Source organism: Chamaea fasciata, unplaced genomic scaffold (assembly GCF_029207755.1).
Source record: "Chamaea fasciata isolate MVZ Bird 193981 ecotype frontalis unplaced genomic scaffold, bChaFas1.0.hap1 SCAF_6, whole genome shotgun sequence".
Taxonomy (NCBI): domain Eukaryota; kingdom Metazoa; phylum Chordata; class Aves; order Passeriformes; family Sylviidae; genus Chamaea; species Chamaea fasciata.
The window spans coordinates 47995127-48018550 of record NW_027094091.1 but is presented as its reverse complement, the minus strand read 5'-3'; the positions used below and the strand labels follow the sequence as shown (position 1 = coordinate 48018550).

Genomic DNA, 23424 nt, shown 5'->3' with positions numbered 1-23424 from the left:
AAAAATGAGGTAGACTGTAGAAGCAGGCAGGTGGAGTATACACATCTTGTAAGGCTTAGCCCTTAAAGAAAGAGGCAAGGGGCTGTCCAGGGTCATCCTTCTGTCTTTGGGGAAGGGCCACACTCAGCCTTCTGCTCATGCACCAAACCTGGTGCGCAGAGGAGGAGTTCCTCTCCTGCCTTTGCTGGGGGTCAACAAACCAACAATGTCAGTATCTGGCCAAGTTCCTTCCGGGCCATCACCTGGGTAGTACCCCTTTACCAGGGCCAAATCTTGGCTCATGCCCTAACGAGCAGTCACACCACAGGGAAGGATGGGTCTTCCCAGTCTCTCAGGGACCTGACTCTCAAAACCTTGTGGGTGTTTGTCTTCCAAGGGAGTGAGGTGCAGTCTATCTGATGAAGAACATTATCAGCTGTAAGTAATTTATGCTGCCCACTGCAAAAATCTAAATGAGGTTATTACAATTTGCTTTTTCAATTAATTTCTCCACAGTTTTTTTTTAGATTGCTGCTGTTATCTTTCATATTCATTTCTGTAAGCTGTTTCCAGTCAGATGGCAGATATACTTGAAGAAGTTAAAAACCAGTAACTTGAGAGGAAGTGGACACAGAAGGTCTATCAAATCCCACTGTGCAATAATCATGAATAAATCAGAACAAAATCTTAGATGCTTTTTACCCAGTGAACTAGAAATCAGCAGCCCCATAAGCTTTAAAGCACAGCTTGTCAAAACAGCACGTTTCTCCTTCATACATTACCCCAATGACACTCCCAATAGAAAAATAAATCACAAGCCTAACCTTGGGGGAACAGCCTGAATTCAATGGTCAGTGCAGGGCATCATGGAGGGAACATAATGACTAATTATTCTCTTGCCCTTTCCTTCTGCAAGCCCACACATCTTTTCATTCTTTCCTTTTCTTGGGTATTATTTTCTGGAACAACAAAAAATCTGTAAAACTGATGCCATTTTTATTGACTTCTGGAGCCACATATTACAACTGCTGCAAGCTTTTCAATTAATCAGCACATCTCTTCATCAAACCCTCTTTAACTCTACTTTGTAAGTCACTGCAACAAAATCCGTTTTACCATGCCTTCTCCCAAACTTCCCAGTCCCATCCAATTGCATACTGGCACCATTTGCCCTGAGCAGACACTTAGGGTATTACATGGGGGGAAGAGGGAACAGAGAATTTTCCATTGCCAGGTGTTTTAAGTCTGTTTGACTTCAGCAGAGAGAATGCTTTATGTCAGGGGTACCTGGTGACACTTTCTGTGCAGCCAACCTGTGCAAGCCAAAGGAGGCTGTAGCAGTGCACCAAAGCAGGTCTTTCCCACTCCCTCATGAAGCACTTGTTCTGGTTGGCAGGGTGGGCATCCCAGGACTGGGGGCAGCACAGGGATTGTCTGGCTCTGGTTTCAGCAAATTTTGTTTCATTAAGTACCTGGGCTGTTTGACAGCACATGTTCCCATCCCTCATATCCTGTCCTGGCACCAGTAATGTGCCCCAACCAGCACTGAAAGCAGCAGGTTTTCTCCCTCCTGCAAAATTAACACATGGTGGCACAGCACACATTCCCAGGTAACAGCACTCCTGGCCTCTGCAAGTGCCATAGTCTGCTGTGAGGGCACAAACTGCTGCCTGTGTCTGCCCTGCAGCAAAGCAGCAGGCACACAAAATGAGGTTTTTCCTCCTTTTCAATTTAACAGTCTCTTGGTACTACTCAGGTAATTATACCAGTGTGTCTCTTTGTAAGCTTTTTTTATTGTCCCTAGTATTCCCCCTGGCAAAGAACTACGGAAAACATCCATTTTCTAAAAGCACTCTAGCTTAAGCTGGCCACTAGTGATGTAATGTGGCCATCCCTGAAGTCCAGAGTGTACAACTATAACAAAAATGAAGTAATTTCTTGTTTCCAGAACAATTTCTTTAGCACTGCTAAGAAAGGTCTGTAGAATAGAAAACGTACACTAAACCGCCTTTATTTTTTTTTTTTCTCCATGAGTACAAGAAAACATTTTTGAGGGTCTATTTTAAAAGGTATTTTGGTAAAATGCTTACCCAGCAAAACTCAGTGTCTGCTATCCAGCCTCTACCAGTGGAAAAATGCATATTCTCAGCCTCAATGCTTCCAGCAGTAGCTTTGGATTGGTGATGAGGACAGTATCTTCACCCCAACAAGTCATCCTAGCAATTTATCTGCAAATGATGGACAAAACAGTTTTGTAGTGAAAGAAGCACAGCAAAGCAGCATTATTTAAGATGAATGATGGCCAGTTTTGAGATGTCCAGTAAGAAAATGATACAGGGTTTTTTTACTCATCTCTTAATAGATATTTGAAATTTCAGGAACCAGTCCTTCCAGTACAGGTACTAATATTAATGCCAAAGAACAAAATGCATCAAAAGGCTTAAGCTATTTGATTGCCAAAAAATCTAATTTTCCTCTTCTGAATGAAGCTTTTCTTTCAGTTTTTTTAACAAGCCAGACATTAAGCTGATCAAGGTTAATATATTTGAATAAAACTTTTAAATTATAACAGCTTAATGTGACCAGAAACAGTATTCTGTAGTACCAGTACATTCTTAATTATTTTTGTTTTCCCTTTTAATAGGCAGATTGCTCCTGCCCTTATAGAGTGCAAATAACTCTGGTGAAATGAAATGAGCCTACTTCTCTTAATAGCACAGCCATATATTTGCAGTCTCTTTACTGTTCCTTACAGCTTTTAGGACTGTTCCTCTGAACTTATCCCATTCATTAAAACACTTTCCAAAAAGCCCAGGTAACTCCCACACCTCATCCTGTGGCATACAGATTGGCCGCTCTGAGGGTTCCTGACATGTTTGTAAATGGCCCCTGGGGTATCTTCACCATCAAATCATTTTGGAAGACCCAGGACCAGCTGGGAGGTGTGAATTCCCCCCTTCTCAAAACTGCTGTGAATGAATCTTACGGTGTAGGAATTGGGTATTGACCCCTTTGTAAATGAGGATTTACAGTGACTTTATAGTTCCCACAAATCCTTACACAGCCTTGGGAGCACGTATGGCTGCTGTAGCTGCTGCCCTGGAATCTGCAGGTGAAACTACGCCCAGCCTCTGCAATCCATCCCACTGCTCCTCGGATCTATCCAACCGCCTCTCCGCAGCCACCCTGCCCTACACAAATGGCACCAGTCTCACCCACAGCAACCGAGAAATGGCACCGCCTGCTCCTCCAGCCTTCCTATTGTGCCACTTACGAAACAAATGTCTGCCTCACATAGGGCTCTACATTTTAACTCTTGGCTCCTCCTCCCAGGCGAGCCTCCAGAGTGCTGCTCTTCGGTCTGGTTTACACTTAAATACATTGTCATTTTCTGCCTGTCGGCAGGAGGCCATCTCCTTGAGCCCCAGGTAAGGGTACACAGAGAAGTTACTGTGACACCCACACAGCTTAAAACTCCTTCTCTCCCATTTCTGGGACACCTTAACAACGAGTTAATTTCCTTCACGCTCAAGAAATTTTTCCCTGCTAGTCTCCCAGACTTAATGCCACATGGTTTGTTTTCACAGTAACAGGATATATAGGAAGTCAGCCCATCCCATTCATGCCAGTAAAGGGGCTCAGGCCCTTCAGCTTTTACTCTAAGGGACATCCTCATTCTGAGCCATGCGCATCCAAGGCATGTACCACCCACCCTCTCCCAGAGGTTTTCTAGATGGTGGAGCTCCCTCTGATAGTGTACCGTCTTATTCATCACATGCAATGAGTTCTGAGTCACTGTGCACAGCATCATTCAGTGCAGAAGGGGCTGGATGAGGCTGGGTCCACATTGCACAGCGCTGCTGTGCTGCTGTACTTTGGCTTTCCTCTAGGACACATAAAGCTCCACCCTATCAAACTTACATTGCACCTAAAGTATCTCCTGCGGCAGCCCTCAGGGCTGGATTGTGCTGTGCGAATATACACCATTTTTCCTGGTGTTTAACTCCATAAACAAATTTGGGTTTGACCTGCATTTAAAAACAACAAACAAACAACCAAAATAGCAAGGAAGAATCACTGTTTGGGCTTTTTAAAGGTTCAGCAGTATTTCCTCCTCTTAGCTGATTCTTACATTTTTTAAAGAAAGAAACTTCTGGTAGGTATAATGGCTTTAAGTGCTCTATTACCCCTTTATATTCTTTGTCACCAAGTTCTTGTGGAAAATATAAGTCTTTAGGCACTCAAAATGCTTTCCAGCCAACAGTCGGAAAACAGCCTTTGCTGAGCTGCATTTTCTATGGCATTTGCATAAAAATACAGTTCAATTCTCACTACATGCTGCAAAAATCTGACTCTTTTATTTCCATTAAGTTGGAAACTGTCCATATTGCCATATGTAGCCATTTTATCTTTCCTCGTTCCTTTCTTATAAAGCACAGTCCTTGATGCCAGCTTGCTTGATGTTTTTTCCATTCACAGGGAAGTGAAAAAAAAACCAGCATGATTGCTGAAGAGACAGCAGCAGAACAATAACTTTGCTTACAATCTGGAACAGCAAAAATTCACCAAATCTAACCATTTAAGTCACCCCACTACAAAACCAAGCTTCAAACTCTGTGTTTTCCTAGTGACTGCTGCTTTGCAAGTGGGCTCTTAAAACATAAGTGACAGCAGTTTTCCAATGCCTCACAAAGTGGGATGTTTAAAACAAATACTTGATATTCAGGCATTTAACAAAACAGAGCTTCCCATTTCCGGTTTTATGTGATACATTGTACTTAAAATCTGTGTGACAGTGACGAACTTCTGGCAGCAAAGTGGAATATCTGCAAACATTTGCAATAATCTGGTATAAAGTTGGTTCCCTTGCTGTTCAGGCTGATTTCATTCATACAGATACAGATCATAGCATCAGCTTTAGCAAAGTTACAGGAAAGATAAATTCAGCCCTCTTAGTTTGTGTTTACAGAGTCATACATTTTTTATAGTTCTACAGGCAGAGAAATTTCTGTTTAAAGCAGCATTTTTCTGGAGAAGACTACAGCACCATCACATGATTTCAAGGTGATTATATATAAATGAAATAGACAATTCAGAAGGCAGCCTCTTGTACTCGTCACGATGAGTGGGTGGCAACGATGCAGTGAGTATTTGCAAAAATGTTGAGCTTGCAAGAGGAGTTGTTTTTACTAATTGCACTGATTTTGGTCTGAATGCCAATTTTGTGTCCAATTTTACCATCAACAGACTGTACCAGCTCCTCAAATAGTCCAATTTTCCCTGGTTTTACACATCTAACAGCACCCACTGCAACTCAGGAATCATTAAGTCTAGTCCCATGTCAGCCCTTATGCCTTGTTTGCACTAAAAAAATAATTATTTAAGCCTTAAAAACATCTGACCTTTCATTTCTTTGCTTTGACCACATGGCAACGTTAGAGAACAGAGCTCAGAAGAAAACATTTTCATCTGTCTCATTTCATTGTAACACCCTTTATCTCACAGAGCCAGGGTTAGGGGGGTGGGAAGGGGGGAAAGTGGGGTTGTTTTGGGGGGTTTTTTTCTGTTGGATTTTTGTTTGTTTTTAAGGAGGCAGAGAAATGCCTCCTGAACACGACCAAGTGCAGTTGGAAAAAGCAGGGGTTCAGTTCAGCACTGTGCACATGTCCCGGTGTGGGGTGACGCTGATTCCGGCAGCATCATACAGAGAACTCTGCTTGGCTTTGGACAAGTGTCTGCTAAATGACTGTCGTGTCCCTTGCATGTCTGCAGGGGAGCCCCCAGCTCCTTGCTGCTGCCCTGGGCAAGCCACCAGCAGGCATGGGCAGGGAGGTGAGCTCCAGGCTGCCAGTATCCCCTTGTGCTGGGATGGGGAACAGCCAAGCAGACGAAGAGGGCATCACTGCTTTGGAATACTGGAATGGTTGAATGGGGAGGGAGGGAAAATGTTATTTCCTGAATGAGTCACCTCGAATTAAAGCCTCTGGGTTGTGTACAGCAGCTGAGGCTGGTGCTGTCACTCAGTGAGTAATAAAGGAGATGCCAGCTCCTGTCTGAACTCATTTTTTATTCTGGTACTCAGGAAACTTACTCATCTCGGTAACTCTTTGCAGCTCTTGCTTGTCACACATGCTGGGTAAGGGCTGCCTGTCCCAGAAAGGCAGACACCTCCCCACCAAATAGGGAAGCAAAGCCAAGCCCAGAGGACAGAGGTTTAGCCATGGTGTTTGTTTTGGGATTTCCCATCTCAAGTGCCTGTATAGGTCACTCCCTGTTCAGCAAACCCTTCCCTCCCAGACTTTCACTCAGGCACAGACTCATGCACAGGAGGCAGGAGGGAATGACAGACTTCCCCCATGCCAACTCTAAACTCTCATTTGCAAGGAAATTTGCCATTTGCCCTCAGACAATAAACGGCCATTATGTTTTGGGGGGTTTTCTTGCTGCTGTACAGCAGCCACCTACTTTCAGGTAGGCAAGAGCCAGCCCTGCTTTATAACACTTCTTCTTGTGTCATGGAAGAACCAACAATCTCACCCAGAACCTGTCTAGCTTCAGCAAATGATGTTTGGATCCAGCGGCACACTGTGAACAGGAAGCTGCAACCAGTGCCATTTGGCTCCACTCATTTTGGCATACTGGAGTCTTGTGGGCAACATTCCCACTGCTGGTACATTTTTGATTTTTTTATATGAAAATATAAGTGCAACAGCATCCAAACTGCAAAGCTTCCCAAGGAGGCATATTGCCAGTGCTCCTCATTGGCCAAATTGGGCAGGGGAGCAGGAACATCCCTGCCACAGCAAAGGCACTGAGACAGGCAGGAGCTGGATGAGGTGGATTTCCCTGAACAATAACAGGTGAAAATGGAGACTTGTCAAAAAGAAAAAAACAAACGAACAAACAGCCCCCCAACCAATCAGCAAATACCCCAAACAAAAACAAGGATCAAGGATAAAGTATATAACGGAAGCTGTATGCAATGAGAAGAATTATACTGAAATTCTGTCTCACTAATGCAATCATCTTAGTTAACCTTTCTAGTTCCTTCAACACCTGTCAGTCATCACATCCTCTTGCTGACTTCTGATCTTCAGCTGCTCATCTTCCACCAAACTCTCACATGGTTAACTACTGGGAACAATCCCATCCCAGTAAAACAGAGCTACTAATCTTAGTAAGAGTTAGCACCTAAATTACTATTTCAGGACTAGGGCCCTGGCACATGAAGCTTTCCAGGCAGCAGCTGCCATAAAGCTGTTCAGCATCTAAAGAGACCTATGCAAATTGTTTAAGCAATGTTAAAGCCAACCAACAATAACCCACTGGATTTGTGCCTGGTTGGAAAATGGCAGGGCTGGAGCCCTTACCCCTGCCCAACCTCCAGCCCCATTGCAGCCCTTGGGCTTGGGGAATACCAGCCCTTCCCATGTTTTAATTGATGGAGCTTTTAAACTTGGCCTTTATCATCAAACACCTTGGCCAGGGGTTTTATTTAAATGTGTTAATTACTTGTAGGTTGTAACTGCAGCACAGCTACAAGCTCATCTTGGATTTCTGCCACACTGATGCTCACAGCCTCTATTTAGCAGGCTTACCTGCATGCTGCCCCTCTCCTGGAAATAGAGTGGGTAATGTGAACTTCAGCAAAAAGGAGTTGAAAGAGGCTTTCTGATCACTCAAAAAGTGACCAGAAAGCATTTTAAGAGTATTTTGAATCTGCATTTTTAAGAGAATGAACAAGATTCACACCTGTACTACACCAGCAGAATGAAAATGGTCTTTAAAAAGGTTATGCCAAACAGATCACTAACCCTGGATTCTAAATAAATACAATATAAAAATATGGAAATCAATCACAGAGGGAGTTACAGAGTGAGAAGTTGAAGATCATCTTGGATGCTCACATGTGTTTGTGCCCAACAGAAGGAAAGTCACCCCACAGCATTGAGGGGGCTGTCTCACATGCTGAGAAACAGTCCACGATTTCCATAATGGTAAAAGGACAAAGTCCTTCCTGGATGAGGCTTGAAGTGACTGTGCAGTCTCAGAGACAACTAGCAGTTAAAGCAGATTTTGCCACAGGGCTAAATAATGAAGATCAGTGTTTAGTAAATAACTTAGCAAGCATCAGAATCATCCTTTGTTTTTTTCACATGATAGAATTGAACTCAGAAGAGTGAAGAAATCTACACTGAGTAATTTCTCCAACTGTAGTGTGCTGACTTTGTCAGCCATGATCTAAGTCCCTGAAACCTCCATGAAGAGTGCTTCAAACTTGTTGCCCTGACAGCCAGAAGTATGAGCACACAAGGGGTGCCACTGGCAAGGAAGGGTGAAGGAGGCAGGTGAGGGATGCTACTCCGCTGGTGGGTTGAGCCTGCAGGTCCCCATGCTGCTGCCACAGTTCCAGCCTTCACCACAGATGCTCGCTTCCTCTCTTCCACCCTATCCTGGTCTACCAGGCTTACATCTCATCTCCAGCACTAAAGGGTGGGAGAAGCTCCTTCCTTCACCTCAGGGTGACCTCTGGTCTCCTTCACTTGTGTCTGTCATGCTCCCACCACCTAAGTGTGGGCTGGGCAATGGCCTGGCAGCTTGGGGAAGCACAGGTTTACTATTAAAGGCACTGGGATGAAAGGCTATTTCTTCTTGTTTCATTATCCTTCCTTCAGATGAGGTTATTTTTAAAGTTTGGAAAAGGATTCAAGTCAGATGAGAAAAAAACCCCCAACCACTTCTAGGCATATTTATAAAACAAGTAGGTTGTTTTGTTGTTGTTTTTTTGTTGTTGTTTGTTTTTGGTTTTTGCCTACTGGTTTGTTTTTGCTGTGCTTCCATAATGGGATCTTTTTCTTGTTTTGAGGGCTTGTTTTGTTGTCTTTTTTTTTTTTTCTTTAAAAGGAAACCAATGAAAAAATCATCATCCTAGTGGCTAGTAATTTTCAGGTTAGATATGAGGTAAAATTAGAAGCAATGATACAACTTTTTGGAGGGCGTACAGAGACAGAAGTACTTCTTTCAGCTGCTGCACAGTTGTGCATTTGTGGCAGGCTGTGGTCTCTCAGACTGCACACAGACCTAACAGCCTCTATTTTTTGGTACGTAACTGTAAATGATACTCTAGTGCTCTGCCTTCCTCTCCAGGGCTGTTAAATGGAGTCCAGAGGATTTTTCTGCCACTGGCTGGATTAATCAGTAAATGGGCAAGATGCACTTGGGATAAAGACTCAAATTCCCACTCCAGTTTTTCACGTCAGTCCTTCCTGCAGCCTTCAATGCACAAACTGCTTTTCTGGGAGCCTTGTTGATGAGCAGGTTTTCTGCCCCAGCCATAATGCACATCTGACAGCAAGGAATGACCTACACCCCTGCAGTCCCTGGGAGGAGGCCAAATGATGGCCCAGCCACCCTTACTCAGATTATTTCAACAAATCAGACAGTCATCCCTTTTTGTGGATTTTTCCCCACCTGAAGCAGCTGCACAGGACATGCCAAGCCCATGGCTCGGGGGGTGCCCTCAGCCACCACACTGTGCCTGGTTCCTGCCACCTTAAATGCACTGTCAAGGCCTAGGGCAACCTTTGACTGTCTTTGAACATCACATGTATTTTCAAGCAATGAATCCCTGCTGTGACAAAAAATACAAAACAAGGGAAATAAAATTGCATAGGTTGTTGTTTCAGCTCGGGATAATGACTCTAGCAGCATCTGCAGGCTGACACACTGCTTAGATTAATGTCGCTTTCAAGAATGTGGCTTGATTTTTCTTTTTAACATTTGTCTTTACCAACAAGCCCCTCACCTTAGCACCAAATAATTGACTCTGCCTTGAAGATACTAGAGCTTGTCACAATGCTTTAAATATTGGGCTGCAGCTCTCCCAAAGCAAAGGAAAGCAGCAAAGGAGACAACAAGGCGTCACTTGCCTGTGCCATGGTGGATTTGGGTGTGCTGGACAACAAGATGCCCTGGTGAGGACCAGCAGCTCCTCACCACTGCTCCCAGACTTGACTGCTCAGGCTTCCCAAAACATATCAAAGCTCAAGGGTTTCCCCTAGATCTGGTTGGTGAAAGGATAAATGGGAAGCACTGCTTGTCATCCAGTCCCCCACAATGCTAGGCCAGGCAGCTCTTCATTGCTTTCTTCCTTTCTAAAACTTCTTAGTATTTTAATTAATAATTTAAAGACACTTTTAGTTCATTGGTAAAAGTGACCAAGTGCAATCACTGTATAACAGAGCCTCATGTTCATTTTCAACCACACACCAACCATCTTCCCGTGCAGAAGAGAACCCACACCAACAAAAATCATCTTGACTACAAACTACCTTACCACTTTCTCCAAAGAGATATTTTTCAGTGGTATTTTAAGGACCAAAAAGGAAAAAAGAGAGGAAACTCTTTAAAGTCAGCAAGAGAAAGGTAAGATCTGTTCCGATAAACACAAACATGATAGCACAATTTTCTTTCATCTTCTTCCTATCAAATCTAAAAAATTATTTTTAATTGATTCTTGAGGCAGTTTTTGAAGTTCAATAAATGCTTCAGAAATCAGTTGGGAGTCCACAAATGTTAATAGTATTTATCTCATTTCAATAAAAATGGCCTCATTAACATGCCAGCTGCTAAAATGTGTGATACCAACTGTGTCCTTCTGCCAGCCTGCAGGGAAGCATTCCTACTTACTACTCAGTTTTGCTTTAAGAGACCATTTAGAAAACATACCCATTTTACTCCGTTCAGATAATAATTACTTCACTACTCCCCTACCCCCAAAAATGGCTTTAAAAGTCCCTGGCAGCTCTTCCAACAAGCTCAGCTCAGGCTGGCTTTCTTTGAGAATATTTTTTCCACAGGCAAGTAAAACCTCATTTGCTTTCCCATCCATCAGCACAGAAGGAGCCAGGTGAGCACCGCGCCTGTCTGAGGCAAGAAGTCTTTTATTATGGCTCTGCTAGGTGGAAATAAATAATCTTTGCTCACCCCTGCTGCTCCCAAGCCACAACTATTGGCTGCAGCTCCCTGGACTGTGTGTAAGCAACCAACCTCCAGCTCCAAAATTTGAAAGTCATATTGCAGTTAGCATGAGAGCAAGAGCCTGTTGCCTTCACCCATCTGCACCAACTAAGCATGACCCACATTTTGGCTTTAGAAACATCTTTTCAACTTGTGTTTATGCACTGTGGTTAGATTTCTGAGACTCCTGGAATGAGAGCCATTAGGAGCTTTCAGGAGTGGGGTGATGCCTATGTTTGAATGGGCACAGCATCCAATCCAGGTTTGGGGCAGGAATAACATTTGGAAGCTCATTTTGAAACTTAATTTGCTGCTTTGGGCTCCTTAAGGTAGCTACTGCTGCTGCCACCCTCCTGCCCAGCCACGACATGCTGAGGGCTTGAGACATTACTGTGGTGCTTTGAGGACACACTAATAGTAGCAGCATTAATGATGTGCCAAATTAAACCATGTCATTAGGCCACAAGGTAAGTAGCGCTGTACAAGTATTTCCAGAGAACATGCAGGACACTGTTCAATAAAGTTCCGACTGAGCCAAAGACATTGGCAAAACCAGACTCAGGAATGTCACCAACAAGTGGTAACGCCAAAACTTTCCACATCTAATACGTATCTTCAGCATAAAGCTGAATTAATAATTCAAGATCCCAGCTCAGGAAAAACAACACACTGGCCTTTAAAGAGTCAGGGTTTAATTCTCAGATGATACGAATGCCTCTTCTTCGTGCTTACATTTATTTGTAGCTGTGTTTCCGGCTGGTGCTGTACCTGCCAGCAAGCTGTTCATGCAGTTAAATGGTGCTGGATGTGCCAAGAAATAGTCATTTTACACAAACCAGCTTGGATAGCAACACACGCCAGCCTGCCTGCGAAGCCCTGTCCCCTCTCCATGGCAGACAAAAGTAGTGTGTGACTGGCTGTGGCACAGGTGTCCCCCTGTGCAAGCCCAGAGGAGAGGCCAGCCATGCCAAGAAACCCCTTTCTCACTGTTTTGGAGCATCCCAAATGCCTTACCATGACCATTCTATCCCATAAGAGCCAGCATAGAGGCTGTGAAATCCTCATGCTCAGATACACCTTTGATGGGGAATCACAGAGGGAACTCAGCCCTCATGGCTGAAGAGCAGCTGTGCAGGATGCAATCCTAAAAAGCAGGCCAGAGTCTGCAAAAGGCAGAGCAGTGATAAGCAAAATTAAGCAGCAATGAAGAGCCACTGCACAGCAGGTCCTACATGTGGCTACCCAGAAGCTGGGCCCACCAGCCCTTGTCATCCCATAGCTCCTACCCTGGATGCTAGCCCAGCAGGATGCAGCTCAGACACTTCAGTGCAAGGATCTGAGTCCACATTGCCAATGGAAGTGGATTTAATCTAAAACACGAGCCACCAAATTAGCTGATCCTACCTCATGCTGCAATGGGAAAAAGGGAAAACTGAAAGCAGCACTCTGACTGAAGCAGCACAACCCATTTGACTATTTCCTGAGCCCCCTGTGCAAGTAGAAACAGTGTCATATGCCTGCCTTCATCCTCTTTTGACCTATTCCTTCCCAAATGCCATCTGTTAACATGGACTGTTAAAAAGGTAATGGATTTTCCTCTGCTCACATTAGTATCCTGCTGGGTCAGAGGCAGAAGAAAATCCTCCCACTCCAGCACCTTCAGACCTACCACAGTTTCAGGCTCTGGCAAACACCAGAGAGACATCCTACCTGCAACCCAGATGTGTGTAAGACTGAGAAACCTTGCCAGTGAAAAGACAAAGTAACTGCTTCAGCTCAGTACACTGCCAAAAATTAGGCAAAGGACAGCGCTCTAGAGCACAGCGGGGACTGGAAAGGGGAACATGTCCTGCAACCATGGTGAGTACACGGCCAGCAAATCCCATCTATGACTCTGTGAGGCCCCGACTGCTTGGTGCCTTTCAGTGGAGTTCTGACTGCTGCTTCCCCTTGGGCTGAGATAAACCTCGCAGTCCTGTGGCAGGCAGTGTGATACCCCGGTGCCTGTCACCACTCTGGGCAGCCTGTGCAAGGGAGAAGGAGGCATCAGCCACTCCCACAGTGATCAGAGCTTCCAAAATTACTCCACTGCCTTTCAGTGATCAGTCTCAGGGTCCCAAGTTCACATAAAGCATAACTGAAGAGAAAGTGAGACAGACTATAAGCAGAAAAAGCCACAGGAAGGCTGAACAGGTTATGAATACCCAGTTCTTCTGAATTCACTGTGAGAGGCTGAGCACAAATGCTGGCAAAGATCCTCCAATGCCACACAAGGAACCAGGGTAAAACCATGGGGTAAAACCACGGGGCCTACTTAACACAAAGATTAAAACACAAACAGCTTCAGAAAGTGATTGGAGATATTCACAGGAGGCCAGCCTGCCCAAGACCATGGGGTGTAATTGCTTCTGTGTTGTCCTTGAGGACATCTTTGATGACCAGAGCATGGCCACAGGTCCATGTGCAAACACTGGGACCTCTACCATAACACGGGGCAGTGGCAGCCCATGAGGGCAGGGGAGAGGACACTGGAGAGGCCCCTCTGCCTCCAGCCACCCGACCAGAGGCAAAAGGTGCCCTCCTGGGGGCCATGGCAGTGTGTGGAGCACATCGGGCTGTCTGCTACATAGTCCAACCAGGGATTTCGCCCACCAATGATAACTCTGAAGAGCTACAAACATTTTGCTCAACAACTAAGTATATTTTTTTTTTTTAGATTTCGCTTACCAGGCTCTGTGAAAAGGCATTTCAATAGCTGCAGTATTTTCAAATTTCTCAGCTAAGCAGTTATGGGGTTTTTTTGGCATTACAGACTGGAAGGTGCAGGCAGCAGGTTGGTGTTCTCCAGACCTACATGTTCATGGACTATTCCCTGTAAATCATCGCTCCCACTCCATCCCTGGTGCAGGCTCCTCTCCCAGGGCACCCACCGCAGACCCCTGAGTCCCGGGTGGGGCAGGCTCCCAGCCACCCTCTTCCCCTCTTGGTTTTATTTTGGGTCACCCGTATTTCGCTGGAGAGGTCAGAGTGTGGCAGCACAGCCGCGGCTGAGGCCCTTCCCGGAGGGAGGAAGGGAGAACAGAGCTTTTGAAGCAACGATAAGAGAAAGCACCGCAATTAGGGGTTTGTAGTTTCTCTGGCTAATTTGCATTTTAAATTACGTTTTGGCAAAATTGTGTTTCATTTTTCTTTTTACTCTGACTTCTGTAACTTTTATTATTTCCTAAGGATGGTTTGAAATGCTGTATAAGACTACAGTCAAAAAAAAAAAAAAGAAAAGAAAGAAACGATTTTTTATCTTTTTTCCTCAAAATACTCCTTTGAGATGAACTATTGGAGGGGAAGGAAAGTCATCTGAGATGAGGGGGAGCAAAATAAACTTTACCCTGAAGAAGGAGCTGTGGGTTCTGGCTTGATGCCCCAAGCTCAGCAGAAAGCAAGGGGGGCTTTAGCAAAGATTTCACCCCAGCCACCTGGCCAGGAAGACACCCTGACCCCACCACGGGGAAAAATCCCAATTACCAGCCCCTTCACTTCAGAAGTTCACGGCTTGGCCCTGAGTGCTAAATCTAATTATCTCGAGGTCCCATTATGCAAAGATACCTTGAGAGCTCTGCTGTCAGGATAGATTAACCCACAGCCACAGACCCCTACATCCCCTCCATGCTGCTGCTGATTGTGTGAAAAGTCAAACAGTACCAGCGTGGCCGATCTGTTGCTCCTTCATTTCCCATCCCTTCCTCACAGCTCCTTGCCACTCACCAAATATTCAGTCCTGCCCTGGAACTGGGAGCCCGAGGCTTGGCCCCTGACAGGGCTATAAACATGCTGAGCCCTCACAGCTGGCTGTCCATGCCATGGGAAAGATGTGTGAGTTAAGAGAATAGCCTCAGCTCCCTCAATACACCAAAAAAAAGAGGATATCTAGATCTCTCCAGCATACTCTGAAGGGCAAAGAAAAGCCAGTCGAGATGCACTTCAATCCATAATAAAACAACACTGCTGCTATTGTCAGGCATCTGAATGGAGAAGTGAAGGTTAGATGAGCCTGTGTTATATTTAATGCTGTCAAATACTCTTTGAACACAAAGTGTGGTTTGTGTTATTGCTGCACTCCCTGCCTGCAAGGCTGTCCTGCAGTCTGAAACAACCTCCAGCATGTAATGGGCTCATTTTTTCATAATTGCAGAATTCTAGTCAAGAAAATGATGGGGACTTTGTATTTGAATGTCACCTCCAATATATCATGTTAATTTTCCTTTTTTAAGGCCCTCATCTGGATGCTAATGCCAGATGATTATGTTGGTATATGAAGCCAATGCAAGCAGGTCTAAGGAAAAGGCCACCAATTCATATCCCATCAGGACAGTGGTCGTGGGTTTATTGGCACAGTGGTCCCAATTTTGATCTGAGCTAAGCCGATAAAAATTAAAATTTAAAAAAAAAAAAGAAATGGATGGCTGTTCAGGGAAGATCCATGGCTGCTATTAATCTGCACACCTCCTCCAAAAGCAGTGCTTCTGCAGAGACTGACCTTGAGTGGACATGTCCATCCCAACCAGTGAGACCACGCAGGACATCCCCAGGTGCTGTTGTTGAGGCAGGGGGAATGCTGCTTTCAGCCTTGTTTGCAGAGCTTTGCTTTGTAAGCTCCTTTAGCTGTTTTATAGACACTGTGTTTCTGACAGAGGCAGAAGCAAAATGGGGTTTTCCTCTCTCTTCCCCCATCCTCCAGCCCATGCAACAGTTTCACTATGTCTAGATTTTGCCTCTAGAAAAAACTCCACTTCTGGGGTATGGTTTTTTTGAGGGATGTTTTTTTGGGAGGGGAAGTTTTTTCAGTCTTTTAAGGCAGCGGAAAGAAACAACTCAATAAATCAGTACTCTATTTTACTGCATTGGATTAAGACAATATCCTTAGGATACCACTATTAATTAATGATCCAATCCTTATAGCTTCTCCACAGTAGGATAAAAGTTGGCAGAACAGAGAAGCTCCAGATGGAGGAAAACTTCTGCATTAGATAAGGCTTTATAGAGAGACAAGCCCCTGCCACTCATGTTTAGGGCCACAGACATAAGCCGCTTGTTATGCTGCAAATCAGCTAAAAATACCCTAAATGCAAACATTTTTCTTCTCAAAACCACCTGTTACATCTGAAGCATTCAGAACACTCTGATTTGTGTGTAGGAAGCACCTTGTTTTTTTCTAATGAAAGAAAAAGTTTAGAACAGTAAAAAATAAGAGGGAAAAGGATGAACTGCGGCCACATCTGAGCTTCAAATGCATCCCATTAAAAGTTCATGGAATAAAGTTACATAGCACTAGCAGATCACCTGCAAGCTCACACTGGGTGAAATTTTCACCTGATTGACTTGCCTTTTTTCTTTTTCTTCCTGCAAAAGCTGAAATTTATTCTCACTTCTAAGCTTTTTGGAGAAAGCAGCTCATGCATGTTTGATGCCAAGTGCACTGTAATAATAACAGCCCCAATCCAGAAGCCATAGGCAGGGGTGCAGAGCTATTTACAAGAGCTCCAGTTCATGGGCAGGAGACTTCTAAGCCAGCACCTGAAGTGCTTCTTGAACCAGTAAAATTGGCTGCAAAACCTTTCCAAAAGAACTATTTTTAGCAGATTAAATTGAGTGCAGTAAAATGCAATAGAGACTGTGACGAGCAATCCATTCCCATACCAGCTGTACCAGGCAAGCCACCACTCTGGCCCTTGCTTCAGCATCACAGGGACATGCACAGCTGGTCCTGCTCCTTTGAGGTATTCAAACATTTTGGACTTTTCTGGTGTAAGGTGAGCCGTGGGTGAGCCAGGATCTCAACTTACACAGACAGGTCTAGAATTCACATGCACTGACCTCCCAACACTAAGTCAAACCCAAACCCCTGCACTCACATCTCCTGTTCCCAGCTCCCAGTTTACTTAGGCTATAGTAACCACTTAAATAAACCCTGTCCTCAAAGTTACATAATCTTCTGTGTTATTGGAGTGGCCTTTTTTTAACTGATGAAGATTAAGTATTTCATTTTGCCTCTTAAAATCTGTGCTCTGTATCATCTCATGGTTTTAAAATGCCTGGTAGGATTAAACTCAAGACTTTTCTCCATTAGGACCACTAAAGCTTTTTCAATTTGAATCTGCGTTTTTTTGATAAGACAAGAGGATACCATATAAATCACTGGAGTTTGTTATTTTTAAACAGTGCCCCCCACCCCATCTTCAGAAAGGAAAGGATAATTTGAATTTTAGATTTTAAACACTGATCTCACTTGAGACTCCTTCTATCCCAGAGAGTGATGTTATGCTTGCTGTCTAATTAGAAGAGATGGATTAAGCAATAGATTTATCTCCTACCTTGGAAATTACCATAACCATTATTATAATAGTAATGTCTACATCCGGCAGAATCCAAAAGTGCTTAACCAGATAAAGAAATCCTGTTTTCACTGCACACATGTAACAGCACTGGCATCTGGAACATTTCCAGGCTAAAAAAAAAAAAAAAAAAAAAAAAAAAATCAAGCCAGGATTCAATCTGGTGTGTATTTGTGCTAGGTGTAAAGTACTTCTGAGGGGTCCTCACTCTTGTGAGTTTTCAGTGTAATTCATAGGTTTAAAAATAATTGTGTACAAAAGAAACAATAGCAATACAACCTCCACAAAGTAAAAGGAAATTTAAAAATAGCCTTGCTTAAGATGGGTTTAGATAATTTAGGTGCCTAAACCCACAACCAGACTCTGAAATTTCTGCTTTAGATGTTGTGGAAGTCTGTATGCATCTCTTTAAAAAATACAGTACTCCTCAGGCATCTTCTGGAGAGACAGAAATATTTCAGCCATAGTAGAGATCATGGCTAGATATTAGAAAAAGGTTCTTCACTCAGAGGGTGGTTGGACACCAAAACAGGCTCCCCAAGGTGGTTACAGCATGGAGCCTGTTTGAGTTTAAGAAGTGTTTGGACAACACACTCAGGCCCACAGTGTGACTCTTGGGGATGTTCCTGTGCAGATCCAGGAGCTGGAATCAATGATCCCTGTGGGTCACTTCAGCTTATTCCATGATGTTGGTGTCCTACACACACCAAAGCCCAAACAGGGTAACAAAAGCAATAGTAGATAAATACTCATGTGCCCAAAGCTGCCAGGTGAGTATAGCCTGTAAAGCAGATAGAAGCCAGTGCTGGTAGCTACTGTGGCAAGGAAGGGGCTTAGCAAGGGTTTCTCACTAATCTCATCATTCCTTATCCTTCAGGCCATAACACAGCTGCAGAAGTATACCACCTTTGCCTGCTGTTTTGCTTTTCAAAGCCTGCATTCCCATATCATTTCCAAAGATCATTTCAGAGACTCCTTAAGGCAACAACTACAAAACCACGCACCTTTAGAGCAACAAACCTCGATAACACCAGGCAGGAAGACAGTACAGGCAAGGTGAGGTTAACAGGGCAAGTCCAGGCTGTCTTCAGGAGGCTGAGACAGCTCTCCACCAGAAGAGCAATGCCTAAAAACGACTGTCTGCACCTGGAAGGTGGATGCTCAACAGGTGTCTGTTGTAAAGAAGAGCGAGAACCTAAATGTTGCACTTAATACCCTTAATTCAGAGGAACGTGACAGGAAAGGTGGTTTTTAGCCAAGCATGTAAATCAGGGCCGTTTCCAGCTGTAGCTGGTTTTATAGAATCGTGTGCTAAAATCAGTAATTCTTCCTGGCCAGGAGGAAGATTATCATCTGTTGTAAATTGTCATACTTCAAAATAGCACATTAATTGCTGTGATAATTTATACCAGCTGAGAATCTCCCCTGGGGACTGTGTTTTTTACTCAGCTTTGTGTCTCAGACAATAGCGGTCCCTACCAGGGATGGGGTCCTGTGGTACTTTCATCATACTCATAATAATGGAAAGAGATATAAACCTTCTGTCTTTCCATTTTGGATAACTAATGCATCAACTGAATTGGATTTAATTGCATAACTGTGGAAGTGAAGCCTGGAAGCACTGATGGAAATCACCTTTGGGGGTTTTCTTCCCCTTCTCCCCCGCTGGTCACCTTTTACTAAATGATCATCCACATATTTATAACACTGTGGAAAACACACACTTATGTTTCAGTGTGTAAATAGCCAAGCTACATTTTTCCTTTAAAAAACCAATTTTAAAATGTGTGTAGGGAGCAGATGAGAAGGGTGCATTGGGGTTAAATTGCTCAGCACTTGAATTTACCCAAATAAATAGTGAAAACATTTTTGGCTCGCTTCCTCGAAATATGACCTGTCAGTTGTGTTCAACTTGATAAGGTCTTTTAAAGCTAAAAGTAGTTGAGTGGGTAGGGCTGGCAACACCCTGCAAACTTAGTTTAGCTTTTCTTTTAAAAGCAAAGCCCTGTGAAACATTCTTTATTAACACAGTAAATGTTTTACAGAAAAAAGATTTGCAACCCAAGTAACCAACCTACAGTGATACCCAAGAAAAATGCACTGGTGGGGGTTGCTGGGCTGCCTCTCCATGCATCCTTCCCTCTGGGTCCCGCACTTGGCCTCGCCGTAGCCTGGGGCAGGAGCAGTTCATGGAGAGACGCTGGCAGGGCTGGCAGCTCCTACAGATCCCTTTCACGTCCAAGGCACCACAGCAGGGGCTGCCCCGCGATTTTAGTCACACAAAGTCCAACAAAGGTGTTTTCTGTAACCAGTTCACCTGCAGCCAAGCTGGAGAACACTTGAAGATTTGCAGGAGCTCTTTTGTTCGTTGCATGGCCCCTTTTCCCCGCTTCTAATGCAAACAGGCTCTTAACGATATAAACAGCAGCTCGGAAATGTTTAGAGCAAATGCATTCCCAGCAGCTGGCAGAGCTGTCGCTGTCTGCCAGGCAGCTGTGGGGAGCAGGGAAAGGAGTCAGGTGGGGCTCCCGAGGATGGTCAGCACCTCTAGCTTTTAAAGATCTGCAGCTTTTCTGGAGTGATGGAGTTGCTTTTCCTGTAACCCGTGAGGGCTGGACTTGGTCAGCCTGCATGCTGCAAGCTGGCAACCAGCCCCCTCCAGAGACAGACGTTCCATCTGTGTTGTGCGTTGCCATTTCTGCCACACTCCTGGATATCAAGAGCAAAACTGCTGCCTAGCAAAGTGCTGTTACTCAGCTTCAGCACAACATTTGGACACAGCCCTAACCCAGCACTGTTACCAATCAAAACTCTCATGTCTGTATTTGGAATAAGACTTTGCTGCATAAAATTTGAAAAAAAATCAGAGGACGTTTGAGGCATGCTATGAAATACCTGATGTCAATATAATCTCCTTCCAAATTCAGAAAGACAGTGGCAGCCATAATTTGGCTCCCCTTCGGTTCTCTTCACTACCATGGTAAAAAACCTTCCCCCCCCCCCCCCCCCCAGCATCTGGAAGATTTGTTCTTGCAGCAGGCTGGGAGAGAGGACCCCACGGGGCAGTCTTCACTATTCCCATCTCTGTAAAAAACAACATCTCACTCAGAAAACATTCTGCACGGGACCTTTGCTTTTAAAAAATTCAAGGCAAACAAATTAGCCAGCACCCCTAAGTGCGTAATTGTCTCCAGAGACACCAACTACCCCAGAATGGCTGATGTAAAGTCACTTTTAAAATGGGAATGAATATTCATGGGAAGCATCACACTACATTCACCCACTTGCTAAAGAGCAAGCCATTCCATAAATCCTGATCTCATTCCTCTGATTATGATCTGTCACCTTCCACTGCAGGTGACAAGGACTAAGTTGCCCTGAGCCTTTTTTTCAGGAAAAATCAGGTAATTATTAGAAATTTCTTATTGTTTTCAAGAAAACTTACTGTTTTCAATGCAGCCCAGCCTGACAAGAAAACTGAAAATACTGGTGACATTCCAAAGTTTACACCTTCTAATTTCCAATACCATCTGCACCAGCTGGTATGATCAACTTCCCCAATAAACAGGCTGAGTTGTTCAGAAACAACATTTTGGGGCATGGGAGCAGGGAAAACAGTAAGGCATGAAATAGATTTCCCTCCCAGGAGCCATGCCGTGGGGTAAAGATGGCACTTTATCCAAAACTATGCCTGTTAGGGATCCCCTGCCTCCCTCCCAGCAGCACAGACTCTTCTAGATAATCCAAGTGACAAGAATGGGCAGTTTCATCTCTTTTCCCTCAGCGCATCACCACCAGCACCCGTGGTGCTTTGCTGTCAGGAATGGCAGCTCCTGGATCCCAATGGAGTGGGTACCACCAGTTTTCACTGCTGGAGGAAGGAGGGTTGAGGCTGATGAGCGATGCAAAGGGCAGCAAAAGCATCACCACCTCCCCCTGCCCACTTCCAGCTGAGCACGAGGCTGTGGGAGCAGGTTCCCTCAGGTTTGTACATGCCTAATGACTAGTGGGTTGTGGCACTCAGCAAATTGTTGGTCTCAGGCTTTTTATTCCTGCTTGTTGAAGCACAAACGTCATTCTCTGTGAAAACAGGTGGTTTTTCCCCTCAACCTGTTGGTTCAGGTTTGTACTCCCAGCACTGCCTTAGCAAAAAAGCTAGGGAGGAAGGAGGGAAGTGGTTATTAAGCTGCAGAGGTCTTTGATCTAGTCTATCATGTTTTACAAGGCTTTAGAGCTGGACAAAAGTTAGGGCCTGCACCTCTCATCCACCACTGCCTTGGGAGGCAAAGCAGCAACAAATGCAGCTGGACAAGCTCCCCCAACCCATCCTATAGGCATCCTTTGGCCTCCTTAGGTTTTTTTAGAATGCACCACCGTCACTCCAGGGACACATGGTGGGAATTAGCCCTGGGAGGGCAGGGCAAATGATAACTCTACTCCACCCTGCCATGCAGCATTTCTGGCAGGACACTCTCACCCCCTCTGTAGAGGAAGATTTTGGGGGCTGCAAGGGAAGGAAGAGCAGGACGAGGCACCAGGGCTGCCAACAAGAGTCCCTCTGACGGTCTGTTTCTCTGCTTGGATGGACTTTGCCACCACATGACTTGAAGTTTGGTTAAAAGACAGCATGTCTGACCTTGCCCAGATGCAGCCCAATCAGCTCATGGGACTGATGACACACTTTAATACAAATTGAAATGGTTCAGTTAGATATTCTTAATGCATGGCAGGGTTTCCTTCTGTGCTACTCCTACAACACGAATTTCTTTAAGAAAATTTACTTTCTATTTAGCAGAAAGTTAAATCTTTTCAAAACACTCCATGGCAGAGAAAAATGTAACAGAAAAGTATCTTCAAAATAGCCCTGGCTACTGGGAGAGCTATTTGTGCACTTTAGAAAACATGACCTCCAGTGGGCCAGGAGAAATAATATGGTGAGCACGTTGCAGCAAAGGTGTCAGAGAATGTGGCTCTTTTCCTTCCCTTTTGTTTGAAACATCTACAAAAGCAGCTGCTATTTTTCTCACACATCGGTTGTGGTGTGCTCAGCCCACGGGCTTGTTTCAGAACTGCAGAGGATCCCACCAGGGCCTGTGGGAAACCAGAGCTCCACACCTCTGTGAGCCAGCGCCAGAGTAACCTGCCTGATGCACACAGCACCACGTGTTAGAGGCCACTCCTGAAAGTGTGGGGCTAAGGGATGAGGTTCTCTGCTGCAGAGAACCATAAAATCACAATGAGCTTGGAACGTATTATAGTGGCCTCATCAGAAAAAAAACCCCTCCACTCTTCTGTACAGGAAAGACAAGGTAAGCCCTCTCTGCTCCAGGGGGATGCTTACACAGAGAAAACTCAATCTCTAATGTAACATGTTCACAGAGTTTAAAAGAGTGTTGTAGCATGTAAAAATAACCCACCTATGGTTATGTTATAAACACCAGCAAAAGCAGATCAGATCAGTCTGATAAAATGTTTAAATAACACTCTAGGTTAATTTTAGTCCAATTACAGTTTCCTGCAGCAGCTCATTAATGGTGATGTCGGTGACACTTTACTGCATGGCATGTCTTGCAACAGCTCCTGGTGATCCTCACTGCCCCTGCTCACACCAGTGTTTGCAGCAGCAGCAAGTTTGCATTGAAGCATCCATTCCCCTGTTTTGGATTCCACAAAATAACAAGGAGAGCATCTGAAAAAGGCCTGAGCTCTCTTTTACTTGACAATCTTATGCTAGCATCATCGAGGGTGACTCTTGCTCAGACTGTAAACTAAACCGATAAGATTTGAGGTTTAGTGGGGGCAAAGCATGTCCTACAAACAATAAAAATCCCAGCCAGCTGTCAATTAAACTGAGTAATTTAAAAAAAAATCCATCTCAGACATTAAGCATATTAGTCCTGCCTCATCAAAAAGTCTTACTAACCTTGGGAAAGAGAAAACATCCTGCGGCTGAACCTGCCCTGGCTGATTTCCCTGGCAGGGAAACCCTCTTCATGTCCCTAAGCTGCCCATCCCCAGAAAGGCAGCACAGGTGCCT

General features: G+C 44.5%; 1 long non-coding RNA gene across 1 annotated transcript in view; it reads right to left on the bottom strand.

Moving 5' to 3' along the window:
- LOC136291323 (uncharacterized) overlaps nt 1-18542 on the bottom strand; it is a 32643-nt gene extending 14101 nt beyond the window's left edge. Inside the window, exons 1-3 of the long non-coding RNA XR_010721490.1 lie at nt 18392-18542; nt 17367-17500; nt 2070-2207 (exon numbers count right to left, since the gene is read on the bottom strand). This is a non-coding gene — a long non-coding RNA (uncharacterized lncRNA). The remainder of the gene's footprint in view (nt 1-2069; nt 2208-17366; nt 17501-18391) is intronic.
- Nucleotides 18543-23424: the final 4882 nt, after the last annotated feature.